The sequence below is a fragment of the Grus americana genome, chromosome 3 (assembly GCF_028858705.1).
Source record: "Grus americana isolate bGruAme1 chromosome 3, bGruAme1.mat, whole genome shotgun sequence".
Classification (NCBI taxonomy): Eukaryota; Metazoa; Chordata; class Aves; order Gruiformes; family Gruidae; genus Grus; species Grus americana.
This window is the reverse complement of record NC_072854.1, coordinates 69,446,068-69,459,549: the sequence shown is the minus strand read 5'-3', so window position 1 is coordinate 69,459,549 and position 13,482 is coordinate 69,446,068. Positions and strand designations below refer to the sequence as shown.

The 13,482-nt window shown below is 41.1% G+C and overlaps 1 protein-coding gene across 6 annotated transcripts in view; it reads right to left on the bottom strand.

The window, feature by feature from the left end:
* IPCEF1 (interaction protein for cytohesin exchange factors 1) overlaps window positions 1-13,482 on the bottom strand; it is an 86,043-nt gene that overhangs the window by 54,277 nt on the left and 18,284 nt on the right. Inside the window, exon 1 of one of the 6 annotated variants that reach the window (XM_054819807.1) lies at window positions 8,281-8,329. The exons of 4 other annotated variants lie outside the window; for them this stretch is intronic. The gene's annotated coding sequence lies outside the window, so the exon portion shown is untranslated. Of the gene's footprint in view, window positions 1-8,280; window positions 8,330-13,482 lie in introns of those variants that run through there. One more of the 6 variants, XM_054819808.1, reaches the window with a different exon arrangement.

Sequence of the window (13,482 nt, the reverse complement as noted above, 5' to 3'; positions counted from 1 at the left end):
ATTAAAAATGTCTATTTGCTACTCCTGTAAATGCAGATCTGACTACATCAGACGCTTGCTTCTTGAATCTTACAGAAATGAATACTTTTCCTTACTCCTTTTCTCTGGGGTTGCCCTCATTGTAGTAAAATCTGAAAGGAAAGCAGTGAGCATTTTTCTAAAGGAGAAGGTAATATGGTGAAACTATTTACATAAAACTAAAACCTCAACTTGTTCTTTCACAGGAACAAGTTCCAGGTTTTCTCAGATCTGGATTTTTTTTGATGTCATAAGCTGTATTTCACCAAACTTTTCCCCTTAAATTCCACCATATTACAGCTCTCCCAATACTTTATACAAAATTAAGTCTCTGTCTCTCTCCGTTTTCTTCTAAGGAGAGATCCTCTTCTCTTCCCCGATATAGAGTACCTCGATTTGTTAACTTGATTCTTACACAAATATCTTTCAAGTTTTACATAAGAAAAGCAAATAGACAAAATAACTTTTAGAATTCCCAGTGATAAAAAATATTAATAAAGACAAAATAAAATTAGTATTATCAACTATTCAACGGCAATTAATAGCTCACAGTAATTGCAACCTTGATAGTTGCTCTTACTTTTATGATCCTCTTCAAATAAATTCTTTTTAATTGTTATTTCAGTTTTCCCTCTCATGCCATGTGCCATTTTGGCAACAAAAAAAAAATTGACAACAAAGCCCCTGCGTTAGTACAAATAATTAATAAGCAATAAGTGCTTGGAGAAAAGCAATCCCACACTTGGTTGCAGCAGAGCTATAATTTATAGCAGTGAAAGAGTCTGAGGCTAACATAAGGATTTGAAACACCCGTAATTTAAATTGTCTCAGTTTGAATCAACTCACTTGATGACACAGCTTTCAACGCAGGGAAGGAATGGTGTGTACATCTTCCTAGCTGATCTCTCAGGCTTTACTCAAGTAAGTGCCGCAATGCATCCTGTTTCTGTTGGCAGCTAGATAGCTTTTCATGCCTTCTGACCAGATATTATAATTTAGCACATCTGTAACAAGGTTGTAATATTCCTGTCTTACAGTCATGGAGAAGACTGGATAGATTGAAAGAGCATTGGAAGATTTGGATACAACTCCTCTAGGCACATCACTTGCAGGTCGCAACTGAATTACTACCTCATGATGGGCAATGGTGCTTTTCAGACACATGGGCATGACCAGAAACACCACAGTGAACACACAGAGCTCTGAGGGGAACATCTGAATGCAAAAGTCCTACTCGATACCAGTAAGCACTTTGACATTTTGGGCGAGAGCTGTTACTGTCCATTCCACCCTCATTTTTTCAATGATGAAAAAATGTCTTGCAGAAGTGTGAACAAGATAAGCATCACACTGAAGTGACTTTAACATGCCAATACGACAATCTTAAATCCCACCAACTAATGTGAGTTTTATTATGCTAAGAAGTTAACACCATAATCATGACCCCCCAAAATTTCTCATCTTCAATCTATGATTGGTTCTACTTTGCACTTCTCTTCCACATAGAATCTCAGAGAAAATAATGTTTTTATTTTAAAAAAAAAAAGAAAAATTTCACTCTCCCCACAAACCCCAGAGATTTTAAAAGAGAAAAATATAACAAACTTTGTTTAAAAATATACAACTTTGAAGGAAAAGTCTTGCTTTCTTACCATGAAATAAAAATGCAGGGAATTGGTTTTATCTAAAACCACAAATTAGATAAACACTCTAACAACTGACTAATTAGACAAAAATAATTTTTTTCAGTTGTATTGTCTCACAATATTGTTTCCTTTTTTTCATTAATCCTTCCTTTTCTAATCCTCCAGAGTCCAGAGGAGGGCCACGAAGCTGATCAGAGGGCTGGAGCACCTCTCCTATGAGGACAGGCTGAGAGAGCTGGGGTTGTTCAGCCTGGAGAAGAGAAGGCTCCAGGGAGACCTTATAGCAGCCTTCCAGTGCCTGAAGGGGCCTACAGGAAAGCTGGAGAGTGACTGTTTATCAGGGAGTGTAGTGACAGGACAAGGGGTAGTGGCTTCAAGCTGAAAGAGGGTCAATTTAGATTGGATGTTAGAAATTCTTTACTGTGAGGGTGGTGAGGCACTGGAACAGGTTGCCCAGAGAGGTTGTGGATGCCCCATCCCTGGCAGTGTTCAAGACCAGGTTGGATGGGGCTTTGAGCAACCTGGTCTAGTGGAGGGTGTCCCTGCCCATGGCAGGGGGGTTGGAACTAGATGATCTTTGAGGTCCCTTCCAACCCAAACCATTCTGTGATTCTTTTTGCTGAAACCTATACCACAGCATAGGATGACAAAAATATTAAGTGGAATCAAGCCACAGTATCATGCCTAGAGTTCATTATTTCCTGATTTAAAAATGTTTACATTTCAAATTCTAATTACAGTCCTTAAATTTCAATTTTATAACTTATATACAGTTGAGTAATAACATAAAATGCACCCAAATTCCTAAGAAGGTTGGCACAAGAAATTCACTTATCATGAAGCAGACATTTGACCATTAATCTGTGATTTGTTGAGATCAATGAGGAAGAAAAAATCCAAGCTACTTCAAAAAAGAAAATCAAACTACTCCAGAGGACTCACTCTCAAAACGTTTGTGTTGTTTGGCTTTTTTTAAAAATGTCTGCCACTCCAGAGTTCAAGCTCCAATTCTTAGCAGAAGAGAGTGAGCTGAGCACAAATATTAGGATAAAAAGAATGCTGAAATGTTGAATTCAAGGTAGCCAAAGCTGAAACTCCACAGGGCGTTATAATTCAGGTCAGAAGGTTGAACAGCTGTTCAAACTGGACATCAGTCAAGTTTTCAGCACATTTCATAATGTGTTGCATGCGCAGCTAATATGTTCTTACTGTGTCACTTCATTAAAAGTGAAAGAAGGGGGAAGCAGCAGCGGACGATGATATGAACTTTAACTGAGCACCTGATGTCCTTGCACATCTGCAGGCAGCGATATAGGACCCAAATATAACATCATGTGATATAGTATAAAACAATATTATGGTCCAAAAGTAGAAGAAAAATAGTAAAGCATGCTAGGTAGCTGTCTCTAAAGCTGTTCAAAGGTTTCCATCAGGAGATAAACAGGTTAGAACGCAACCACCACCCAAAAGTATATCTATCTCATCAGAAATCAAAGTGGAGGGACTGGAGAAAGCCCTACAGACTCAGTAATTAACCAATACAAGACTAAGATGTCTTTTCCGTGGTTGCAGGAACCCAAGGCTGGGGTTAAGCTGCTGTGATTCACTGTGTTTCTAGGACTGTATCTCCACAATGCATCCTTATTGGAAACACAGTTTATGCCGAGCACAGGCAACGCAGCCGGAAAACAGAAAACTGCTGAAGGATCTCGCTTACCCCGGCAATGGCATGTACTATGCTGCACTTTACAGTACAGCTTCAATCTTCATCTCAGCAGGAGAAAAAGTGCTTTAAGTGCACTGAGCACACTTGGGTGCAAACCACAAAACTCCAGATAGAAACACAAGAGAAAAGTGACACCTGAAAAGAACCCCTCCAGTGCACTAAATTGCTAGTACATAATAATAATAATAACAATAATAATAATAACAACAATTCTTGTTTACCCATTCCATCCACCCTCCCCATTCCCTATTTTGCTCTTAACTGAAGAGATGTTCAACAACAAATTTGGGAAGTGCTGCTTACTACAAACATCTTCACACTGTTGCTTTCTGAGAAAATTTGACTATTTGATATCATCAACATTCTCCTTTGTGAGATCCACACAAATCATATAAAGACTGCACTAGGGAGCTACAAAAAGCTCAAACCCACAAGCAAGTTACTATGTGTCAGCTGAGACATATTAACTATGAAAGAGATTTAAGCTAAACTGAATTGCCTAGCAGTTGCATTTACTTTAGATTAAGAGAAAATAAGCACAATTAATATGACTCAGCTGGTATGGTATTTTGATGGTGCTTGTACCCAGAAGCTGTTCCTGGAAGAAGCTTATAGACCTGGATGCACCAAAGAATAAGAGCATGAGTTCTCCTGAGACCTTGCAAGAAGGAATGAGGATAATAAAGCAGCTACACAATGTAACAAAGCAGGGAACTATGCAAAATGATTTACAGTATTACTACCAAAATATTGTTGAAGAAACTTTTCTGAAGTATTAGCAATAGGGATTGCAGTATTGTTATTGCCATTATAATGGACCATGTGTCAGGTACTGTAGGAACACGGAAGAAAAGAGAAGGTAACTCTGCCCCTGGCAGTTTAAGACAGGATACAACAGGAGGATGCAGACTGGAATCAGATGGAGTCCAAGGTAACAGTGAGACAAGAGTCATCAGGATCATATGTTGGGTCTCAGCATGCCTGAGAACAGACGTTGTCAAGGTTTGTATTAGTGCCATAGCAAGGGGCTTAGAGAAATGATGAAGTATAATGTTTTCAAATGCTTCTAAAACAAAGAGAGGGATGATCCCAGGGAGTTCAAAATGAGAGCTAAGGCTCAGCAGTTTGACACTGCTCAGAAGGATAAATAAATAGGCTGGGAGATTCAACAAAGCAGAGGAAGAAAATTATCCTTGCATTGAGTCTCTGAATTGACATGAGGTGGTGAAATTACTTTTGTCAAGGCCAGAGAATAGGAGATTTCAGTAAATGTGACATGAGATAATAACAACTTGGATGACAGTTTATTTCTATGTATGGAGAGTGAAGACATTTGAAAGTGTGTGCAAAATTTAAACATAGCTTGGAGATGAGGACACAGAGAATTGAAGAAGGCACTTAGACCATAATTTCATTGTCAGCAATGACCAAGGATGATTTAGGAGAGATAGAAGTTGGATGCTGGATCCAACTAAAGGCTGACCCATGACATATCAGAGAGACAGGCCAAACTCTACATTTGGTCAAAAAAAAAAAAAAAAGGAAGACAACTCTGTGTAGATCTGCCCTTCGTAGGAGCAGAAGCCATGTTGATGTTTGTGAATAAAATTACTTGGGCATAAGGTGCAGAGGAAAAATGGATCAGAGGACAGAATCTTTTAGCAGACCACAGACAGTATTTTGGGGTATACCAGGACCTTCTGAAAGGAAATTTGTAAGTGCGTCTCAGAATAACAGGTGGAGAACCTTTGGCAGACAGAATCACAGACGATAAGGTTTTAAGAAGAGATTTACAGATAAAATCAAAGGTAAGTGCCAGGATAAAATGATGGCAGAGAACAGAGGTTTTTGTTAGTTGACTGTATTTGATGGAAGAAATAAAATCATACTAGCTGAGAAAAGGGAGAAAGACTAGAGGAGGTTCTGGGGAAAAGCGAGGTAAGGAAGTCAACGGAAGATGAGGTCTACTCAGATGAGGAAGCCATATCTGCAGGAGAAGAAGCAGTTAAAGAAACAGTAGGTGAGGCAAGGCCATGTCAATATGTTGATTTCTTCCCCCCCCTGCCCAGAATCAATCAGCAAGACCTGTTTGGAGAAGAAAGAGACAAGAACATGGGGACAACTGAAAGTGTACGCACAGAGAGATCGTGACTCAGCTAAGCCAGAGGCAGGGGATAGAGCTAAAGGAGAACAGACACATTCATGCAGAAGAATTCAGTCTATTCACGGGACTTGTGCCAGAGATGCCCCACAGCAAAAGCGACAGCAGCAGATACTGGAGGGCAGCCAGCCTGTAGCTTGATGATAGGAAAGAGAAGTGAACAATTAGAGGGTAGAGGAGGCTGCAGAAGGGAAATATTTTTAGAAAAGTATGTCACTAAGGCATAAACACAGTGCACGCACATAGGCACTTTGATGAGCTATTCATTTAACTGCATGTATTGCTTTTCAGAAAAACCCTTAAGAGACAGAAATGTGGTTCTGCTTCAGCTGAGAGGGAAATTGAGATGCAGAAAGGGGTAATAGGTATAGTTTCACATACAACATTACCTCAGTACCCATCTCCCTGTTTAGTGATTGTGTAGCCACATTCAGCATGATTTCATTAGCAATAAGTGATGCATCAGGCGGGACGCTTTCTCCAGGCCCATAAACAGTAGTAGCTGCATTGGCCCAGAAATAGCACTAGGTGCATTAGCGGGTGATTGAAGACAGTTCCATGCATAAAACAGTGAAAATATTCAACATGTCGTTTAGGGACACAGGCCTCTCTCTGGGTTACTGCTCCTACCGCAGGATCCAACACCAACTGAGAATCTGCTAGGACCTCCACATGACAAGGTGATGAGCAGCAAGCTGCACATCCGTACCACTTAATCAAGTGAGTGCACAACACTCTTGTCTGCATGGTGTCCTACTGCTGCACCTTTATCCAAATCAGTCCTCATCCTATTTACTCACAACCAAGTCACTATCAGTTTACCTAGATCATGTGGGAGTGTGGAAGGGATGGATTTGGAGGGCAAGGGGAAACATCTGGGATTAACAAAAACAAAACAGAGAGCATCTTAACAACTGTGGAAGCTCCTCAGCCCATGTTGGCTTGATGCCTTCCCCAGCCACCTTGCAGGGACTGCACAGACGCTGGTGGAAAGCGTGGCGTGCTGAGCATGCGGCACCCAGCTGCTGCACCCACTCAGGGAAACACACTCAAAGAAGTGAGATGCAAATGCTGCTTTCTGGCCACTGGACAGCCCCACAAGAAATCAGGTCTCCCAGTATGCATGGGGATAAGTAGCAAGCAGCTTGCACAAAAAGTTCATGTGAACACGAGCACCCTGGCATTAATGGCTCTTGCCATTTATAGAGTTAAACAGAACTTTACGTCACCCTGTTTCTTCCTGGCTCTGGATGCTGTCGTGAAGCATGCTGTTGCAGACAGTATACATTTTAATGTACCTTTTCACCTTTCCCACCTACAAAACCAGCATGACTTTCCAATGGAAAGTAGGTGTTGGAGCGCAGTGTGGGAGGACTCGCTCTCTGCTTCAAGGAGCAGACCACTTTCTCAGGTCAGCGGTGAGGCAGCATGCTGGGCACATTCAAAGCGATGCAGGATTTGAAACCAGAGAGCTTCAGCATCCCTGACCACAGAGCCTCCGCCATGCCGCAGGACTTCCACCTGATCAAATCGTGTGCAGCTGTGTCCCCACAGTCGATGCCAAGAGAGGGGCATGGTGGGAGTACCTCCTTCCCAGAGAAGCACTTTTTGCCTCTAGAAAGTGCAAAAATTTCACCACAGGGGAAGGTACAGAAAGGCCACTTCCTGAGAAGTTACCAAACAATTTCTCTCTCCTTTATGAATTGTCACAAACCATTAAATGTTGGCATAACTGGCAGACAGGAAAATCTTGCAGTTCCTAAGCAGGGATAATAAACCTTCCAAGAAATCCCATTAATACAATTGAGCCCAGTAAAGAAAGATACTACCCTTCACCCCAGAAAGTACTTGTTGGAAGCAGGTAGGTAAGTGAAGGATTAAACAAGCTGTTAGTCTCAGCTGTCACCAGAGACACATTTTGCTGAGAAAAACTTGAGTCCAGAGATGCAGTCAGGGTTTGGGGTTTTCTGTTTCAGTGCAAAGGACAGGAGATTTTAATTCCAGCTGTCCTTTTGTTCACGGTATAGGTAAGCCCACTCACATAGTACTGTTGTTGTGTTTTTACTCATACAATTTCATGTCTATGAGAAAAAACATTAAAATTAATGTATTCTGAAATTCTTTTCACATTAAAAACAGAAATCAATCTGCTCAGTGCTGTCACCATAGCACATTACTGTCTACCCCCATATTGCACCTTAAATACTCTTTACATGATACTAGATTTGCACATTTCTCTCTAAGAACCTAAAATCAGTAAAGGAATTCCTCCCATTTCCATATTACATACTTGTCTTCACAAATATCCAATTTACATGAAACAGTCATGACTAGACTGTCACCCTGTCCTTTGATGCATCTTAAAACATAACTGAATTAAACTTGTCCAAAATAGGAATCATTCACAAACATATTGTCACTTGTCCTCACTCCACAAACTCCATTATTTCTAATGATTTCATTATTTTCAAGTAATTCATTTGCATTTTTTAACCAAAAGAGGGGAAAAGAAAAGGGAAGTGTAAGATCTTTTACACTGCCCTTGAAAAAAGGGCAATTACTTGCCGGTGTGAACTTCCTTTATTGTACCAAGTAAGTGTTGTTTCTCTCCAGCTAAAACCATACTTAAAAAAAAAACCAAACAAACAAAAAAACCCACCCTAGATGTTATTAGACAGAAACAACTAACGTTTGTCACTTAAGAGGAAAGAAATAAGCCACGACCTTACCGGCAAGGAATTCTGACAAACAGCCACACTTGTCCCGTCAAGTCCCACACCTCGCAAAGCAGAGAGGAAACACTTACAGAAATTGGTTGCAATGCTGAAATTGCCCAAGAGGAAACTGGTGTCTCTTTTACAAGTCATGACTATGCAAACCACAAGCCAGGCATCAAAGCAAGTGCCAAAAGCCATGCCTGCCAGAACTATTAATACTAGAACCAAGCTAGGTGGAAATGTGATAGGGGATGGGACTAAAAAATTATAAATATTCCCAGATAGCTATTTGTTACATTTGTTTCACAAATGGAAAGTGGTTTAAAAACTACACTGTCAAATACTTCTGAGAAGAGGCTCAGAGTGCATTGTGGGAGACAGGACAAAGCATGTTATAGGTGCCCCGTAACGAACGGCAGTATCCAAGCCTCAGCGCAGTCCCTGTCTCTGACCCGATCCCTGGAGCACCCCTAACAGCCTCAGTCTCCCAGGGGCACTCCAGGGTCCCACCCTGCACCCCGAGGCGTGGGAGAGCTCAGGGCAGCCCAAGCCCAGCCATGCCGAGGCCGGGGAGCCCTTGGGACAAAAGGAAGGATGGGGCATGAAGCGCTACCGGTTTGGGTTTTCTGGGTCACCTGCAAGGTGTGTCCCTGGAAACACCATCCAGGCAGGGATGGGGCTGACTGCAAGCTCTGCAGAAGAGCACATGGGTCTAATAGTTCCAAATCCACAATCTTTATTTCCCATTTTTCATTTTTTACTACGTGATGTAATGGCAAGCCAGAATTAATAGCTCTATTCAACATATGAGGCAGATGCTTCTACAGGTTACATTTTCACTAGGCCTGGGGAACAAAGAAAAATAAAAATCAGGGCCTTGTAGTTTTGGGTACTTTTCTGGCTTGTGTATTCAACAGTTTCAGCCCCAGGCATATGAACTTCAAGAATGAATAAACATCTAACTATAGTACAAATATCTAAATAATTTTAGATATTAACAGCTCTCTATTTATTTCACGTTAGTCTAGAAAAGACAGAGCATGCACTCTGTTAAATCACATCCTTCTTCAAAGTGATAGGCATTGCTAAAAATAAGGTAGATCATTGCATGCTTTGATGTGAACTTTTCCTTTTTGACTCACTGGAATATTGCAGACCGGTTTCTTCAAAGCAGGATGGAGGGACGTTGCTGCCTAGGGATTCTCCTGTGTTTCCTCAGATCTCTCCCTGCTGTGGCAGGGAAATTCCAGGGTCCAAAGACAGGTAAAGGAGACACCCAGAGATCCGAATGCTTTACTATTCATGACACTGAAATTACAGTGCCACCTGTAGGACACCTAGAAGAAATTTAATTTGGCCCTTGCTGATGCCACGAATGCCAGTTGTTTTAATTATAAGGCTTTCTAGTAGTCTCGGCAGAAGCATAAGAACATAGAAAGCAGATGACTCATGTCAGTCTGTGGGGAGTAATTTGAGAGCCTTATTCATGCTGAGCAACATACATTGTTTTAAGTACCTCAGCGCACCCAGAAGAAGATACCTTGCTACAAAGATAAATCTTTTGTGGGAGGGGGACTTGCCAGTGCAACGCACTTGTAGTCCATCCAACTTAGAGCTGGTGCCACAGTAGGCAGGGGAAGAACTGCCACATCCTCAACCACTTCCAACCAAGGCAGAGATCACCCTCAAATGAATGAATCTGAGGAAAGTTTCCATTATGGCTGCACACCTTTTTTTTTTTTTTTTAATTTACTTTTTATCTATTGACTATGTAACTCAATGCATCACACTTCATGACTGGCATTTCTATTGCATGCATGTGGTACTTTGCACCAGTGTTGGGAGGCATTTGTATATCCTTCAGAATATACTAATAAACTTATTTTATATTGCTTTCTCTTCTCCACCCTTCCCCCCCTTTACCAACAGAGTCATTTTCCACTTTTTCAACTCAAAGCTAAGGTGATGTCTGTGAAGACTTCTCTCCAATGTATCATTTGAAGATACACAGTAAGACAAAGGTAAGCATATGCACCTTTGTTGTTAAATTTCCATTAATAACATTTGAAGTGGAAAATACTTAACTGATTAACTTAATAGCTCTGTTGCTGCAAACAGACTTAAAAGAGGAGGACGACATGTTCAAAGGCAGCTTCTGCTTAATGTTCAGCTGTGGTCAAATCCAGAACAAAATGTTCAGACAAATGAGGAAGGGAATGGTGAATAATATAATGGATTTAAGAATGCTTTTGTTTAAATCAATGGCAGTTTTGCATGGAATATTATGTAAAATAACCATCACCAACAAACAATAGAAATAATTCTGTAAGAATAAACAGCAGAGTGAAAATGATCAAGAATTGCCAGGGAAAAAAAGCTCTTGTAGGAAGATGGATTTTAATAGAAACAATGCTTTGTAGTGTGGCATAACTGATAAGGAATTCAACATAAATATTTAAAATTATGATTTATATAGGGAAAACACAACTCTTTCTCAGTCATATAAAACAAAAAAGGAAGGAACAAACAATTAAAGGTGATAAACAAAATGGGCAGAAGGAAGTGGGTTTGAGCACAGTATTTGGAACTCACTGCTGCAGTGAACCAAGCATGGAAGTTGGTGCAGAATCGAAAATATTACTCTGTGAAGCAGGGCAAATAGTGATTCACTGTGTGCAGACAGCACTAAATGAGGCAATTTCCAGGAACATTAGGTTGAAACATACATGGCAAATTTCACAGTGTAAAAAAATTATCCTCTCCATTTTACTAGCTTCTTATGGCCACAGCAGTGACAAAGAGCAAGAGGCCTTCACTAACTTTTGAGGTTAGATGCTGTACATCACAGGAAGAAAAATTTCAGTAGGATGAGTGATGCACAGAGTTAAAAAAATCTGCATAAAATTGTACAAATACAGGTTGTAGAAATCACTTGGCTTCAATCCAGGGAGGTGGGGGAGGCTGGAGAAGAAGAGAGATTTCTGAAGGGACTTCCAAGTCCTTGACAGCTTGCCAACATGGCTACAAGGACACAAGAAAACTTGGAGGGGTGGAAACCACAAAAATTTAGGAATTCCTGATTCCCATTTATCTGGCAAGCTCCCCGTCAGGAAGCAAAGGATTGTGGAAGCAGAATAACCAAAATCATATGTACCAGGAACAGGAGGGCAGCTCACAGAGATGAGGAGAGTAACACTTGGTGAAAGCAGGCAGGTTAAATTACTTTTGCGCTGTGTTCCTACTGCAGATTTCAAATCCATTGGACCTGGGCATTGCACAGAGAAAACACATCTGTCTGTTTAAAAATTCAAGACATAGCCTCTATATTTTCTCCTTGAGCCGAGCAGCAGTTGTCACAGGAATCAGAAGAAAAAGTGACCCAGTTTGCAGCTTGTTTGCAACAGAATCCCATTGGACACTGTGTCTTTTTTATTCAAAAATGCTCTGTGAGTGTTTGTTTCTTACCAAACGGGAAAGTAAGGTATCATCTGAGCCTTCCTTCCCCTATTCGGCCAACTAAGTAACCAATGAATGTACCAAAAGGAATGGGAAAACCACTGAAAGAAGATTACGTATCACTTACCAACAGACCCTCTCGGCTGCATGACTTCTGCCACAGGCTGCGGAGACCACAAGTGGGATGCGTTGAGTCTCCATCAACCAATATGATTCATATTTGCCGTACCCATCTGTTACATGCAAACCAGTTGCTGCTGGCACTTTAACATTTATGATTGAAAGCTACCAACTCCCACTGCCATGAAGTTTTCCTTCTAAGCAGTAAAGATGTTCCAACTTCCTCTGTGAGGTTTCTTTTTCTATTTTAACTTGTCTCACATAATGAAATGAATTTGAAACTGGGAGTACTAACCAGCCCTTGAACTCTCTGTTGAGAGAACGGTGGGGTTTTATACACATCACTTCAGTTTTGTACTTCTCTCTTCTTCAGATCAAGTCAACCTTGTGGGACCATTATTCACAAAATCAAAGGAAAGGAAATCAGCTTTATATTTACCTCTACCACTTGGTTAAATCCCAGTGTGAGACTTTGAGAATAAAATGCTGATGGATGCAATGGGACTGACAGCCTTTGAGCAGGGAGCAAGCACTCAGAGGCTCCAGCCTTGGCTTTGACACTGACTTACCACTGGACTTTGAACCGACCACTTCCACAGCTTTACCTCCACACTTTTAAAGGAGGTACACAGTAATTACCTACATTGGCAGAATGTTATGAAAACTTGCTAATTAATATCTCTAAAGTGTTTGGAGTTCCCCAGATTAACTATTTCACAGGAGGGCAGTATATTAGCTATATTTATAATGACAGCATTATCAGAAAGAAAAAAAAAAAAAAAAAACCAACCTACAGAACATCTTTAAAATGACCAGAAAATTGCTTAAATGTCTTGAAAACAAATGGTTGCCCAAGTTAAACATTAGACACTGGTTTTATTGCAGCACTATACTAATCAAGGGGTTTAACATATGTGCAGAATCCTAAATCCCACTCTTTGCTTCAAAGCCATTTCTTGCACCACCTCATGCCACTGCTTTCCTTTCATCTCTGATAAAAAGCCCCCAGCAGTTCCAGTCATACTAACAGTACTGCTGCTTGTTGTGGCTGTTTACGTTGAAAATGCATTGACCTGCCAGAAAGCCTGCAACTGCTTTCCATTGTAAATATTCACATGTACAATTTCATCACTAACCCTGTGACAGAAACTGGGTGTTCCAGATAAACTGGGAGTGTGGTGGGCTTGCAAGAAGGCCAACAGTCAGCAGCATCCTGGGCTACATTGATGGGAGCATAGCCAGGAGATCAAGGGACACAATTATCACCCTTTGCTTGGTTTGAATGACATCTAAATACTGTATCCAGTTTGGGGGCCCCCCAATATAGGAAAGAAGGTGACAAACTGGAACAAGCTCAGCAGTGGACACCAAGATGTTTGGAACTGGAGCACTTGTTCTGCAAGGAGAAGCTGAGGGACTGGGACATTTCCAGTTTGGAGAAGGAACAGCTTCAGGCGTCATCTAACAGCAGCCCTCCAAGGGGCTCAGCGAGATGATGGAGATGGGCTCCTCCCAGTGGGGCATGGCAGAAGGATGAGACAGAACAGGCAGAAGTTGAAACAGGAGAGCTTCAGACTGGATATAAAGAAAATCTCTTTCCCCATGGGGACAGCGGTACCAGTCACCCAGAGGGCTGTG